This window comes from Lathyrus oleraceus, chromosome 1 (genome assembly GCF_024323335.1).
Source record: "Lathyrus oleraceus cultivar Zhongwan6 chromosome 1, CAAS_Psat_ZW6_1.0, whole genome shotgun sequence".
In the NCBI taxonomy this organism is placed as follows: Eukaryota; Viridiplantae; Streptophyta; class Magnoliopsida; order Fabales; family Fabaceae; genus Lathyrus; species Lathyrus oleraceus.
This window is the reverse complement of record NC_066579.1, coordinates 187,528,698-187,545,027: the sequence shown is the minus strand read 5'-3', so window position 1 is coordinate 187,545,027 and position 16,330 is coordinate 187,528,698. Positions and strand designations below refer to the sequence as shown.

The 16,330-nt window shown below is 31.4% G+C and overlaps 1 non-coding gene across 1 annotated transcript; it reads left to right on the top strand.

Moving 5' to 3' along the window:
- The first annotated feature begins 452 nt into the window (after positions 1-452).
- On the top strand, positions 453-559 carry LOC127116104 (small nucleolar RNA R71). The gene has a single exon (XR_007801087.1). It is a non-coding gene; the product is annotated as a small nucleolar RNA R71 (small nucleolar RNA).
- Positions 560-16,330: the final 15,771 nt, after the last annotated feature.

The following is a 16,330-nucleotide window of genomic DNA, read 5'->3' as shown; positions in this document are numbered from 1 at the left end:
AATTGGGATGATTCTTCCAATTTGAGTTATAGGTGTGCGAGTAGGGGCTTCCTTGAGCATAGTTTACTTGCTCCGCTTGGATTCCTGTTAGGAGTTGACAATCTGCAGAAGTGTGACCTTGGATTCCACAGACTTCGCAATTCTGAGTTATGGCAACTACGGTGGCTGGAGGTGATACATTTAAACTTTCAATTTTCTGGACCAGAGCATCCACTTTTGCATTAACATGATCAAGGTTACTTATCTCGTACATGCCAGTTTTCGTTTGAGGTTTTTCTACCATTGTTCGTTCGCTTCCCCACTGATAGTGGTTTTGAGCCATGCTTTCGATAAGTTGGTAAGCGTCAGCATAAGGTTTGTTCATTAGTGCACCACCTGCGGCGACGTCTATTGTTAACCTCGTGTTGTACATGAGACCATTATAGAAGGTATGAATTACTAACCAGTCCTCTAAACCATGGTGTGGACAAAGTCTCATCATGTCTTTGTATCTTTCCCATGCTTCGAAAAGAGACTCGTTATCTTTCTGTTTAAATCCATTTATTTGGGCTCTTAACATAGTTGTTTTGCTTGGCGGAAAGTATCGAGCAAGAAAAACTTTCTTCAACTCGTTCCATGTGGTGACTGAGTTTGAAGGAAGAGATTGAAGCCATCTTCTAGCGCTATCTCTTAATGAGAAAGGAAAAAGACGAAGTCGAATTGCCTCTGAAGTGACACCATTAGCTTTAACAGTATCAGCGTATTGGACAAATACGGATAAATGAAGGTTTGGATCCTCGGTAGGATTTCCAGAGAATTGGTTCTGTTGTACTGCCTGCAACAGTGAAGGTTTGAGTTCAAAGTTGTTTGCTTCGATTGCGGGTGGAGCAATACTTGAATGCGGCTCATCTTGCGATGGAGCGGCGTAATCTCTAAGAGCACGAGCTGGTTCTGCCATCTCGGGTATCGAAGGGAAAATATTTTTGAAATCAGGAAATTCAACAGGAGGGAGATTGTTTGCAGCACGATATTCCCGAATTCGTCGTAAGACTCGGAGATATAGTTCGATATCGTTGATTCGTAAGTAGAACGGTTCGCCTTGTGAGCGAGTGTGTGGCATACAAATCAACGAAAGAAAGAAAAGAGAAAGAAAAGCCTTAGTCTCTACAGCGTAACAGAAGAGTTACGATATCGACTAAATAAAAGTCCCCGGCAACGGCGCCAAAAACTTGATCGCGACTTTATGAGTCGAATTTGGGGTACAAACTGCAAGTGCACAGTTCTATCGCGTAGTTTTAAAAGATATCGATCCCACAGGGACTTATGAATCGATATACCGTTATCTAAGGTTACTTCGTAAAGCTAAGGCGGATGATACTTTGATTGTTCGGGGGGAAAGTTAAAACTAAAATAAGATCTAAATTAAATATTAATTAAGCGGATAGAGGTATGTAGTTCGTCGTAATTAGGGAATCAATTCTTTGTTGGTTTCTTGGTTTTAAAATAAATCTTTTCAGTTGACGCTATTGATTAAAAGTCTTATCTCAAACTCTCGCTCTGTTGAATAAACTATGATTTTATATTAGCGTAGCTGTCACTTATAGTTAAGTCAAAAACCACTTTTTGAAAACAATAGGATCCGTAGAAACTCTTTTTAAGAAAACACTAATCGTTTAAACACCCTTATCTCAAACTCTCGCTCTGATGACTTAGGTTATATAATTAAATTTAAATGCTTAACTCTCGTCCTCACATTCAATCTTTAAAAATACTTTTTGAAAAAGGTTAGAATTTAATTAACTCTAAAAATTGCTCTCGCCCTGATCTAGAATTAATGTCCAATTTACATTGTCCAGTCAAAAACTCAAACTCTCGCTCTATTGCTTTTAACTTCTTTATGTCTTTTACTTTCGTACAAAAACCTTGTTATTAAACCTGTAAATTGAGACCGTAAAAAGAGTGATTTTAATTTTAAACTTAATTAAACCAATTTGGTTTTGATTCCTTCATTCCGCTTACTCTACACTCCGATACCTAAGTAAATCAGCCAGACATGCTAAACAGACTTAAATAATTATCATGCATAAACAGATTCATCTCAGGCAAATAATATAAATAAACAGTAAAACAGGGCATATATATATTCAAACAATAATTAAAGAACCTGAGAAATTAAATAGCGGTCTTGAACACTCCACCACAGGTCGGTTGGATTTGTTCTTGAATTCTTCAATCAGGCAGGAAAATAAAAGCGAAGGAATAAAAAAAAACTAGATTCTAACGTAAGGTTAGATCCGGTAAAAGGTATACACTAGTTTCCGGTGTAGAAACTATTGTGCGAAAAAGAATTAATTAAATGCTAAAAAGGAAAATAGAAATTGCAAGGGAAACAATATAAAAATCGTAAAAGCTATGCTGTAAAAAATGTGCTCGTACTGCTGGAAAAGAAAAATGCGAAAAAGCGAAAACGGAAAAGAAATCTGGAAAAAGCGTGTTACCGAGAGCTTTCAAAAAAGCTACTATTTATACTGCTACTTGTGTAACTGCTTCCAAGGGTTTTCCGTGTACACGGTCTTTACGTTCCGAGGGTCAAGCGTGGAAGTAGCTTCAACGTGGTCTGTTTCAACGTGGTCAGTTGCGTTCCTGGTGCCAAAAATATAGGGGAACGGTGTGACGTCCGTCACACCATGTGTGACGCTCGTCACAGGAGTGTGCAAAGCGTGACGCTCGTCACAGCCTTTGTGACGCTCGTCACAGGCACAGCGCCTGTGCTTTTTGGGCTGGGCTTTGGCTTTTGATATTTGCTTCTTTTCATTCCTTTTTGCACCTCCTTTTCTTCCTTTTTTACTTGTTCTTCAAATAAACCACCTGAGATAAAATAGAAAGAAAATACCGCATAATATCTAATAAAATGAAATAAATTGAAGTAAATAATAATATAATTTAATTAAATTGAGTCCTAGAATGTGATACTATTTCATGTTATCACAGCTGGAGTACTTTCATCTGTAATTGCAGCTGGTTCGTCTTTCCTAATAGCATAATCTATGTCCAACCATCCTAGATGGAGGAGAATTCTTTCCTTCCACACCTTATAGTTATCTCCTCTGAGCTCAGGAATATCACATCGGATATCAGAAAAATTAGCAGGTTGAGAATCTAAAAAGATAAACAAAATTGATGTCAAAATTTGAGGCATAAATATTATCCAAATTGTCTGTATTATCAATATAAACATATCATAAAATAAATCTTGCAACATAAAAATTACTTGTGGGCTAAATTTTAATGTAATAAGATTTAAAAAAAAATTGCGATAGATTTTTCAAACCTCACACTTTACGTGCATGATATAATTTTGTTTTTCTATCCAAAATTAATACCTTATGATAAAACTATCAAATTATATACCAATTCATAATTCTTGTGGGCAAGTTATGAAAATATTTTTACATTTTATCCTAATTAATCTTACAAATATAATAAAAAATCTTGTAGGATAAAATTCATTATACCACGTATAATTAATTACAATTTTATGCTAATAATTTATGTGATCTCAAATCTTTAAAAAAATAATCTCAATTAATTTAAGGATGTTGTGGCTAATCCAAATTAATGAAAATTATAACAATCACTAGACATAGTAACTCAATTATATGAGATAACAAAATTAAATAAATAAGATCTCTTATACAATTGCTTAACAAAATAATACCATTATAAATCAATTTTAATTTATGCACAAATTTAATTCAAAGATTAAATAATAAGACATAATGATCAGTAAAATTGAAATCATATGGATATGAACAAAATCAAAATACATGTTTAACAAAGTAGTCCAGCGGTAACATTCATGAATGCTATGAGAGAAAGCTTTAGGGACCAAAGACTATTTATAGGCTTGATTCTACCATCAAGAATTTAAACCCATTAAAACTCATTATCATCCAATTAAATGGTCATATCAATTTACATTAAAATCAAAATAAATCATACCTTTTTCAGAACCAAAATCTCAAAACTATAGACCACATTAAAATTGGTTTTTTATTATTAATAATTATTATAATAAAAATAAGAAACCGTTACGGTATATTTATTCTTAATAAACCTATAATTTCATATTTATTATTATTTTTCATTATTCTAGGATGTTAATATATCCACTCTAATCCATAATATATTATTCTAAACTATTTGATGTAGACTAATTACATATAGCTAAAATTATATATAGTCAGACAATATCAGCCAAGTCTAATAAACCAACTATAAAAAAATATCATATTCATAATTTTGTCCTTATAGATGTCAATCAAAATGTGAAAACAATTCAAAGTCTTTTATCATGCATAAGGGTGTATCTTAAATCTTTCAATTCAAAACCGGTTTAAAAACTACTTACATCATCTGAATCACATAATATAAAAACAATCATATTACTACGAAGTTTAATAACATCATTAATATTACAATAATTATCTTATTCCAAATTAACATATTAACCCATTCTTCTAAACTTTTTCATTTGAATTTTCAAGAGTCTCCACTTCTTCTTGAATTACTTTTGTTTATCTCCCTCTTCCTCTGCATTGATATAAGCTTTCTCCTCAGCTTTTTTATTTGCATTCTCAATCTCAAAGAGAATGAATCAAAGCCTTCAAACAAGTTTCAAAATCTTTATTGAATGATTTTGGCATGTGTCATATTAGTCTCTCCTATCACCTTTTCAATAATTGGAAAAAATTCATCATGAGACTCAACATATCAATAGTTCCTTGCAAGCACCTTGAAAGCTTCGTAGCTACAATATGACAATTCAATATGCATATCCATCCTTCTCCTCCTAATAAGAGTCTGATCAAGTCTATCCACGAAGTTTGTCGTAAAAATTACGATCCTTTCTCCTCCGCATGCCGACCAAATTCTGTTAACAATATTCGACAAACCCAAAATAGTTACTTTATTTTCGTCGGACGAAGATTACTTGTTTTTCTTTCTTTCGCCAGTAAGATCAATAGAACAATCAATATCCTCGATCACTATAATTGACTTGCTCGACGTAGCAATCAAAAGTCTTTTCAATTCATTGTTATCCTTGATTGTTGTTAATTCAAGATCATACACGTTGTACCCATGAAATCTCGACCAATCTTCCCTAGGGTTGTTGGTGTAAATTTTTGAGAGATCTATAGAGTTTAATTGTTCTTCTATTTTTGTGTTCAACAATCAATAAACACAAATAACTATGATTGCTATAATTTTTCAATGGATTTTGTTTGTGAATATTTAGAGTGTTGGTTCAATAATAAAATGAGTGGAACTTAACAAATTTTAGAGTTGTGTGACAAAAAAAAAACATCTATAATGTATGAGTGATCTTTCTGTTAACATGTGTACTAGGAGGTTTTGGATAGGGGTGGCAAACGGGCATGCCCGCCCCGTTTAGGCTCGCCCCGCAAAAGCCCGCAAAAAAACGGGGCGGGGCGGGGCGGTCATAGTTGAGGATGTGGGTCTAAAACTTAGACCCGCCCCGCAAAAAAATGAGGGCGGGGCGGGGAAAGTCCGCGGGCACTGCACTTTTTAAGCCTAAAAATGCAAAATTTTATGTAAATATATGTGCCCGCAAAAGTCTGCGAAAAAAACGGAGCGGGGAGGGGCGGACACATTTGAGGGTGAGGGCCTAAATCCTTGGCCCGCCCCGCACAAAAGTGCGGGCAAAACGAGCATGCCCAGCGGGCCAAGCCCGTTTTGCCACCCCTAGTTTTGGGTATTGTTTGGGCAAAAGAAGATAAAGACAAAGATTATCAAAATGCAAGTACATTGTTTGTTGGCTTGGACCTAAAGTAGTTGAGGACATGTTTCTTCCCTTTTTTTTCTCTTTAAATGATAGTATTGGAGTTTGTCTAAAGGATTTGATTGAATAAATCATGGGCTAAACATGATAATATTTTGTGAAAATCTACATAAAATTTAAATGATGATTCTATTTTTAAATCTAACATGAAATAGAGATGAAAGCCACAAGATTCAAGACATAACTCTAACAATAACCTCACACACCTTATATGCCATCTAGTTGGTTATAAGATGCTTGTAGGAAGATAATCGATGAGGAGCTCCTAGTGTTGCGAAAATTCATCATTAAATTAACTTTCAAAGATGAGTCTATTAAATTTGTTTATATTTACGTCATATACAATTACTTATATTTATTAGTACTTTATAGTAAAAAAATAATATACAAGTTTATTTGAAAAAAAATGTGAATACAAACGGCCCAATTAATTTAGAGGCTCCATTCAAATTTATAAAATAGACCCAATTTTTTTAGTATAATTAAAATAATTAAAAAATGATATAAAAATATAATTATGTATTATTTTAAAGTAAATAAATTTTTATAATTATTTTATCATAGTATTATTTTTTTTTATTGAATTTCGATTATAAATTTTTTTTATCTATTAATTTTAATGAAAAAAAATGCATATTTTAAAATTTGAGGCCTCCAATATTTAAAATCTTGTGTCGTAGAACGTGCTGCTCTTTCACATGGTTTGCCGCCCTGACACTAGTTATATCTTATAAACATATTTCCCTTATTTTTACAAATGATAAAAGTTTTCTTAATTTTAAATTATTTAAATTACATATATTCATAATATTTATCATAATTGCTGGAATTCAAGTGTGAGCATTTAAGTACCGCATAGATTACAAATGGAGAAAATATTGTTTATATAAGAGAAACGACCCATACTTCTGTAACCTTAAGAGTATCCAATATGTTTAAGAGTTTTTAGAAGGTTATACTCATTAACACACTTATATAAGGAAATAAAGTTTTAGTCTAACTTCTAACTAAACAACGAACACATCTTGAACTGATTAGTCTTCACACCAAACCGAGATTTTGCATAGGTCGGTCTCAAACAAATACGGAGTTTTGATTTGGCTATCCTCTGAATCGAATCAGGGTTTTATATTGGCTGACCATAAATTGAACTGAGATTTTTAGTGGGAGGATCTTGAACCAACTTAGTTTCTATATCGGGTTGAACTCATAAATCATGTGAGATTTTACACCAAACTAATTTCAAGTCAATAGATCTTTTAACCAGACAGAGCTTACAAAATGTTGTGGAGATTTTTACTCACTGGTCTTCATAAACCAAAAGAGAGTTTTTTCAATAGTTGAGCTCATGTACCAAACAGGGACTTAGAAAAATGCCCCAAATATAAACAAGAGTTTTTTCAATGGTTTATCTCCCAACCAAAATACCAACGTCCTAGGGAAGAATTATTTACTCAAGAGAAAAATCTACTTTTTCTAAACTTACAATTTTACCCTCACCCAAAACAACATATCTCACTAGACTCAAGAACACTCTCAAAACACTATGCATGAATATGTGAAAAAAGTATGAAAGATCTAGAGAGGTTACGAGAAAAATAAAACGTGAGGTTTTTCATGTTTTTTGGATTGTTGAAAAATGATAGAGAAGCTCTCTATTTATAGGTCAAGATATGGTGTAAATTTAGAAATAATCCATGGATCAAATTAATGACCTTATTGATTAGGATAATTAATTAGGCATTTCAAATAATAGATTGTTATGATCCAAATGGAAGGTTTTGATATAAAGTTGTTGTTACTCGTTAAAAGACTTTGTTAATCTATTATAGACTCGATTAGGTAAATGATCTAATTGATTAAATAGTTTTGAAAAAAAATTCTAATCAAGTAGATAGTCCCCTAATAAATTGGCTAGGCCTCAAGAATATTTTTTTGGTGATTTAAATAAAACAGAGAGGCTTCTCAAATATTTGTGTGTGTGTGATTTATCCATAATGCTTCCAGAAATGCCCTTATGTCTTTACAAGACATTGATCACTCAAACATACACGATTATGCGAGATTTCACATTTCCTCTCTTTAACACTCTAAAGCTTTAAGTATTTGCATTATTTTCTTTAACTTTAGCATTACACAAGAACCTTAAGTCTTATTGATAAGGCTAGAGATATCTCTATGTTAATTACCATCATCTATAAGTTTTAAAGTTTAAACCACCAATGATAAAAAAAAACCTTAAGTCTCCACTTGAGAGTCGTTAAACTACAATGTTGATTTCAAATATATATCTTTAGTTTGATTCGGGATGATAGCTTGATCAACCATTTTGTACATATTTGACCAATTAAGCTTATCTTTAGCCATTATTTGACTTCGAGTGTTGTCATCATCAAAACTAAGCAGTTATTAGTTGACTTGCATTCTTTTTATCCATAAGTTTTACCATCTTTGATAACTTTTTGGCTATACCTACAAGTACATAGATCAACATTCCCCCCTTTTTAATAATGACAACATATCTCTAAGGGAGGTGGTAAAAGAGAAAACAAATAGATACAATTTGGAGTGGTTAAACTCCCCCTCACAAGAGTATAGAGTATACTCTACTCCCCCCCCTCTCACAAGAGTATAGAGTATACTCTACTCCCCCTTAGAATATAATTCTATCTATTTATCATCATAAAAAAGGCGGATAAATATGCTAGATAGAATTTTAAATATGCAAACACATAATTCACATAGTCACATTTTACTAAGGAAAAGACAAGCATATATAAATAGGAAAAAAATCCATTGAATAAAAAAATCATGCAAAGTACAAAAAAGTAACAGAAAATAACATGAAGAAAATGAGAATAAGTAGAAAAAAATTGAAACAATCATTTAAACAACTAAGCAAATAACTAATTCGCCTCCTCATCGTCATTGCTTGAACCAATTAGAGATATAAGTCGGGATGCAACAAGCTTGTTGGTGAGACGAAGAATCCTTAAGTTAGTCCTCATTTGCATCCTTATCATTTCTTGTTGATCTTGGAGGGGGTTGTTGAGGATAGTGTTGAAAGAGGAGGTAGGAGGGATGTCAGCGTCCTCCAAATTTTATGCATGTTGTCGTTCTATTGGCGGTGCTATTGTAGATAGTGGAACTAGTTCCCCATTTTAAATTATGTATATCATCATACTTAAAGTGCTTTTTCCTATTCCTGAATGTCTAATATATAATTCCTCATCCTCTAAATCATAGCATGTTTTCACCAAGATTTTTGTGACTAGTTCACTATATGGTATAAGCATGTTCTTCTTTTTCCTCCGCACCATATGATGGATCACCACATCATCCCAACTTTTCTCAACTTTGTTTTCCAAAAACCAAATCGGAGCTATGTCTGATATGTTTATGTGCCTAGATTTTATCTTCCCTGGGAAAAGAACATGATTCACCATATAACGAATTAAATGAATATCTGATCGTATTATGCCAACGGTGAATGGAGTAGGAATGATAGAGGTTCAATCAGTCAGAAAAGAAACATAAGAATCAATACAATTAAATTTGTTACCTTTTTCACTATCATCATACTCGTAGTCGTTGCAAGGCAGATTGTGACACCTAAAAGAGCTTTTTAATTGTCTTTAATATCTTGTTACTCTTTTTAGAAACTCAATATAGTCTTTAATATCTTGTTACGCTTTTTAATCTTATCATGTTCCTTGATTAAATTAGCGTTAGAATTTAAACAATTTCTTATATGAAAGAGTTGTTACCTTATTCTTTGTGAGATACTTTAAATCAAACTTGTTCATCTTCTTCGTTGGAAGAATATTCTTCGAAGATTCTACCTATAGGTTGATTCTTCTAGATTTATCTTTGATGTTGGGTCTCTGGATGTATTTCTCATTGAGACTTCTTCCTAATTTCTTATTTTGAAGATTCCATTTTATGAGACTTCATATTCTTCATATTCTCCATATTCTCTTCTTGATGAAGTTTCTCCATTGGAAGTTAAATCTTTCGAGGATCGCTCAACCACTGAGACTATTCTTTTGAAGGAGATTACTAGAGTTGATTTTTCTTCTTCTTTTTCAAAAGAGTTATTCGATGAAGTTGATAGACATTCTTCTAGTTTTAAGCTTACCCCTTATATTTTAATAGTTGAATCAAATCATTCAATTTCTCAATGATTTCTTCCTTCCTATATTTTTCCTCAAAATCTTAAATATTTTCATTTCTCAATTTAAGGATTGGATCAAATTTTTTATTTCAATTCTTAATTATTATATATTTCTTAGTGAATAAATTTATAACATGGCTTCCAAAATTACTAATGGTTGAAAAATATTTGTGAAAGAAGTATTCGCATTCATCTTCGTCGCCTCGTGTGTTTTTTCCCCTTGTTCAATACTTGGAGACACTCTGTATATCATTACAAGAGTATCCCACATTTTCTTGGTGGAATTTCACTTTAGAACATAAATAAATAATTTTTATTTAAAGACATAACTAAAAAGTTTTTAGTTTTAAAATCAATTGTAAACTTTCTATTTTCTTCTTTTGTCAAAAGAAAATCATGTTTATCTACTACTTCACCATTAACATAGTGAGTAGTAATAAAGTAACAATTGATTATTATTTCTCACAACTCAAGATCAAAACGTTAAATGAATATTTTCAATCTAACTTTTCACAATTCAAATCTATCACCATTAAATAGTGCAGGTGTGTTTAGAAAAGGCATTTTGTTAAAAATTGTGTTAGAAGTCATCTTCCTCCAGAGACGATTAATCTTTAAACTGGAGTTAGACTCTGATGCCAATTGTTGAAAATGTGACTCCATACAAAAGAGGGGGGTGAATTTTGGTGGTTGTAAAATTGATGATTTAAAATAGATCATTCAATAAATCAAAGTTTAAAACTATTTTACAAAAATAGTTGAAAATGCAATGGAAAATCAAAGTAAATAACTTGAAAATAAAGAGATGAGGAAAGAGAAATAACACTTGAGAATTATACAAGTTCGGCCAAGAAGATCTAATCCTTTCTCCTAGAATTGATCTTTAGAGTATACATTATTCTTAAGAGATTTTAGAAGGTTATACTCATGAATTCCCCTATTACAAGGAAACAATGTTTTAGGTTAACTTCTATCCAAACAACGAACACGACTTAAAGCGTTTTGTCTTCATACGAAACAGAGATTCTTCACAAGCTGATCTAGAACCAAGATGGATTTTTTATTTGGCTATCCTTTGAACCAAAATGGGGTTTCATACTGACTGATCATGAACCAAATTGAGATTTATACCAGGATGATCTCGAACCTACTAAGTTTTTATATCAGGTTGAACTCAAAAATCGAGTGAGATTTTATATCAGGCTAATCTCGAACCAATAAAGTTTTTAACTTGGATGAGCTCAATAACTATTGTGGAGATTTTTACTCATTGATCTTCACAAACCAAAAGAGAGTTTTATCAATAGCTGAGCTCACAAATCAAATGGAGACTTAGACAATCACCCAAGTATAAACAAGAGCTTTTTCAATGGTTTATCTCCCAACAAAAATTCCAAATTCCTTAGGAAGAATTATTTATTCAAGAAAAAAACTACTTTTGCTAGATTTACTATTTTTCCCTCACCTAAAACATTATTCCTCACTAGACTCAAGAACGCTCTCCAAGCATTTGTGATTAAAATATGTGAGAAAAATATGAAAGATTTAGAGAGAGGTTGTGATAGAATAAAAAGTGAGGTTATATATATTTTCTAGATTGTTGAAAAATGATAGAGAAATTTTCTATTTATAGGTCAAGACATGGTGTAAATTTGAAAACAAATCCATGAGTCAAATAAATGACCCAGTCGATTAGGTTAATAGAGTAGTTGCCACTCATTAAGAGACTATCATAATCCATTATAAACTCGATTAGGCATCAGATAATAAATTAGGCAATTCTAAACGATTAGATAGTTTTAAAATTTTATTATAATCAAACAGACAATTCCTTAATCAACTGCCTTGGCCATAAACATTTTTCTTGGTGATTTAAATAAAAGAGAGAGGTTTCTGAAACGTTTTTAGTATGTGATTTGGCCATAATGTTTTCAAAAATTCCTTTGGATCTTTAGAAGACATTGATCACTTAAATGAATACAATCAGACGAGCTTTCACACTTGAGTCGTCTTTTTGACGTTTGAGATATATCTATGTTAATTATCATTATTTGAGAGTTTGAAAGTTTAAATCATTTATTCAAAAAAATGTATTTAAAATAACTTATAATAATTAAAAAATTATACAAATTATTTTTAAAATATAAAAACATTTGATTTTTTTATATCTGTTACAAACTGACCATAAACTTTTATAGATGAATCCTATTGATGATAATGGTTTGATTTTATATGAGAACTTGACAAACCTAAATATTATTTTATTTTAAATATAATAAATCTATTATAGGTTTCGCCTTCAATCATGTGTCTCTTGCCACCAATTTTAAACTTGCAAGTTGCAAAGAAGCAGCACACAAAAATAATTGAGATGAATAAAGTTGCACCCACTTGCACGTAAAGCCATTTGGTAACTTGTCATTGGAATTATCCGGCTTATTTTGTTTCTTGGCCTTTTTGTTTTCTATTGCTAATTAGGTATGTTAGGTTTATTCTTCATTTTTGTTGTCTTTTTCTAATTTAAGGAATTTATGAATAAAAGTTAGAGAATGATTTTTTTTTACTAAAACAAACCGGATCGGATGGATAACCGATCTAATAAGAGGATTGAACCCTTGAAATAACAATTCATTTATTTTCTTCAATATGCAATACAAATTATGTGTATTCTCGTTCAAGAGTATTTCATTTACACCGTCACCACTACTAACCATATTATCTATCATCTCAAACTAAATATTTTCTAAGTGATTAATTGAAACATGTGGATTAAAAATACAACACTTGTTCATATGATTAGGTCACATTCAATAGTTTTTTTTTAAAACCATCTGGTTCTGACTATTTTATGATATCTTTGTGGACGCCGTTTACCGTAAGAGACCAGTATAAGAGACTAGAAACTTAATGTTTTTTTTATGTTTCAACTATTTAACGGCGTCATAAATTTTTAATGATTATTTTTTGATGATTTAAAACCGCCGTTAAAAGATTGAAATCCAAAAAAAAAAAATTAACGTTGGTTTAAAACTGCTACTAAATGTTTTACAAATAAAAATAAAAATGATATGACATTTTGTGATTGTTTTAAACCGCCGCTAAATGTTTGAAACATAAAAAAATATTAATTTTTCGATCTCTTAAGTGAGAAATCTATTAAGGTCTCTTACGTGAGAGACCTATCATGGTAGACAAAATCATCTCTGTGACTCTTCATCAATCGCTAACTATTTCTAACTATTTTATGTCATCTCTTTTACTCTTAATCAACTTGCGTGTACATTTGAGACACATGCATTTTTTCCTCCACCACGTCTAAGGAAAAACAACCAACCTATGAACTACTTTTTAAAAATGAGATTTTTGTCTTCGTTATTCATAAAATATTATATCATACATCTAATTTATGTGAAATTATTGTTGATTCATCATCTACGTTAAACATTTCTCCTTCCATTTTATAATGAGTTACTCGTTTAGAATAAAAAAATGTTCTGAAATGAACGATTCATTTTAATTTTCAATACACACTTTCCAATTCTATCCTCTAATTAAAATTACTTTCATCATTCTCAATAATTAATATGAGGTCCTTTAGTACAAATATCATTCTTCCTCTTTCATTTATTTATTTTTCTTAATCTGTGTGAAATTGTTAACTGGGTCACTCTTCGTGGGACGAAGGAAGTATATCGCTACCAAAAAAATTAATATCTATAAAATCAATATGTTTCTAATAAAATCCACTATTATAAATATATCAGATTATATATAACATCGAGAGAGAGAGAGAGAGAGAGAGAGAGAGAGAGAGAGAGAGAGAGAGAGAGAGAGAGAGAGAGAGAGAGAGAGAGAGAGAGAGAGAGAGAGAGAAGAGAGAGAGAGAGAGAGAGAAGAGAGAGAGAGAGAGAGAGAGAGAGAGAGAGAGAGAGAGAGAGAGAGAGAGAAGAGAGAGCGAGAGAGAGAGAGAGAGAGAGAGAGAGAGAGAGAGAGAGAGAGAGAGATCTAATGGACAATTCAAATGTAAAAGTGTGATGATGGAGAGAGGAATGAAATCTGATGGACCATTCAAGTGCAAAAACATAATGATGATTGGAATAAAAGAATATTAAACTACTCATTTATCGTTGATACCATATTAACCTATGACAGTATTATTGCATAATAGAAAAAATAAAAGGAATCTAGAAAAAACAACATATTAAAACATCAATAATTTGTTGAATGTTTGAAAATTACAATAGCCCGCATAGTCTTTAAATAGCCTAATTACTAACTTGTAAAAAGATTCCACTTTTTTTTAATAGAATTTAGTTAGTACAAATTTAGGCAAAATAAACTGAATTATTAAATTAAAAAAAAAATACCATTCAGTTTAATATAAACAACTCTCTATTAAATATAAGTGAGTTTTTACACAATGCACATGTTATTAAGCTCTTTTTTTTTGTCTTCTTCTAACTTTATCTTTTGCTCATAAAACTAATATATTTTTTCTTCGATGGGTGAGTGGGGGTCTATGCTGCATTAGTTGAATGGCACAATAGATGATTTTGTTGGGTCCATATTGTAAAGAACTAAAGGCACTCCAATGACTTTAAAGGTGTGTGTTTTCGACTAATGTACTACAGCTTAAGAGAAAGTTCTTAAAAAATTGAGCAGTGAGAGCACTTATCAATTTATCAAAAGGAGCATGTAATACTTGAATCTGTCCTAAGAATTTTCAATTTTTTCTATCATTATTGGCTAAACTCTAAAAGTATATTATTTGTAGATTCCTCAAGTATCTTTCCCATCTTCTTTTTGTCATTGAATCTCCTTTTCCAACTAAGCATCACATGCTTTGGTTCAAAATATTTTATAACGTTTTGATTTTTGGGTTGGATACACGCAATGCCACTATTATTTTTCATCACTACCCTACTTTACATGAAAGCTCGAGTCACTCCAAAAGCTTCTTTTTAAAAAGAAAAGTTAAACAAGGTTGGGAAAGTAGAATCACAAAGATACTTTAGTGGTTTTGGTCAAGAGAGCATTGGTTTAAACTAAGATTTTTCTTTCTTTGGCTCTTAACATGGGGTCATTCATCAAATTTTGTATTTGTTTTATCTTTTTAATGGGAAACACATTTCATGAGATTTTTCTTATATCTTTCAATATCATATAATGGTAGGATTGAATTACTTCTTTAATAAGCTTCTACAAATGACATATTTTTTAATGGGAAATTGTTAAAAATTATTTGTTAATATACTTATATCGTTTTTGAATATTGAATCTAAATTTAAACTCTTTTACTCTTTAGTTCAACTAGTTTAAACAAGTTGAATTATCTATCTCATCTATGTAACTGAGGATGATAAAATGAATAATTCAAATTAGTTTAAGATTCAATTCAGTTAATTTGTTGAACTTAAACATTGGAGTGAATGAATTTTCACACTTTCACATCTTTTGAGTCTATAACTTCAAGACTTCAAGCTTTCAAATCTTTAAAGAACGCAACTTCAAGATCTTTTGCTCGATTCAATATTGACTAGCACTTTCAACTTGATCTTGATACATTTGAATGATGAAGCTTGTGATATCTCTTTCTTGTTCATATGTCATCATTAGAAACCTTTGGAAGAGTTGTCATGATTGAAGTCTTTTGACAATTGTCACCAACCCTTCATTTGACATTTGTCGTCAACGCCATCTTTTGCAATTGTCATCAACATTTGATAGTCATCATCAACACTTGACATTTGTCATCAACGTTTGGCAGACCTCATCAATACAGACACAACACATAGAATCACATTCTCCCATTTTTTTACAATGACAATGCATCTCTTAAGGAGATGGTAAAACAAAATAGAGATTAATAAATTTGGACCAGTTAACTCCTCCTCACAAATAAAGAGAGTATACTATGCTCCCCTTAGAGTATACTTCTTACCTTGACATTATCAAAAAGACAAAATAAACAAACAACACATATAACATTTATAACACATATAAGCAAATAAAAAGAAAACATCATTCATATATTAGAAAAGTATAGAGTTACATAAAGGGGACAAAGAAGAAAAAACAAGCAAACAACAAAAGAAATATTAAAACAACCTAGTGTCACTAAATGTTTCCATCATTATCGCCAAAAGTTCCAAGACATAAAGCTATTTCAGAGTCAACTAGGTTGCGTATCAAAAAAGCAACTTAGAAAATTATTCAGTTCATTGTCCTAGTATATGTTTGAGGAATCTCATAATTGAAGTCCTCCAAATTTAAAGTTTCTATTTGTTGGGATTCTTATTGAAGATATTTCTTTT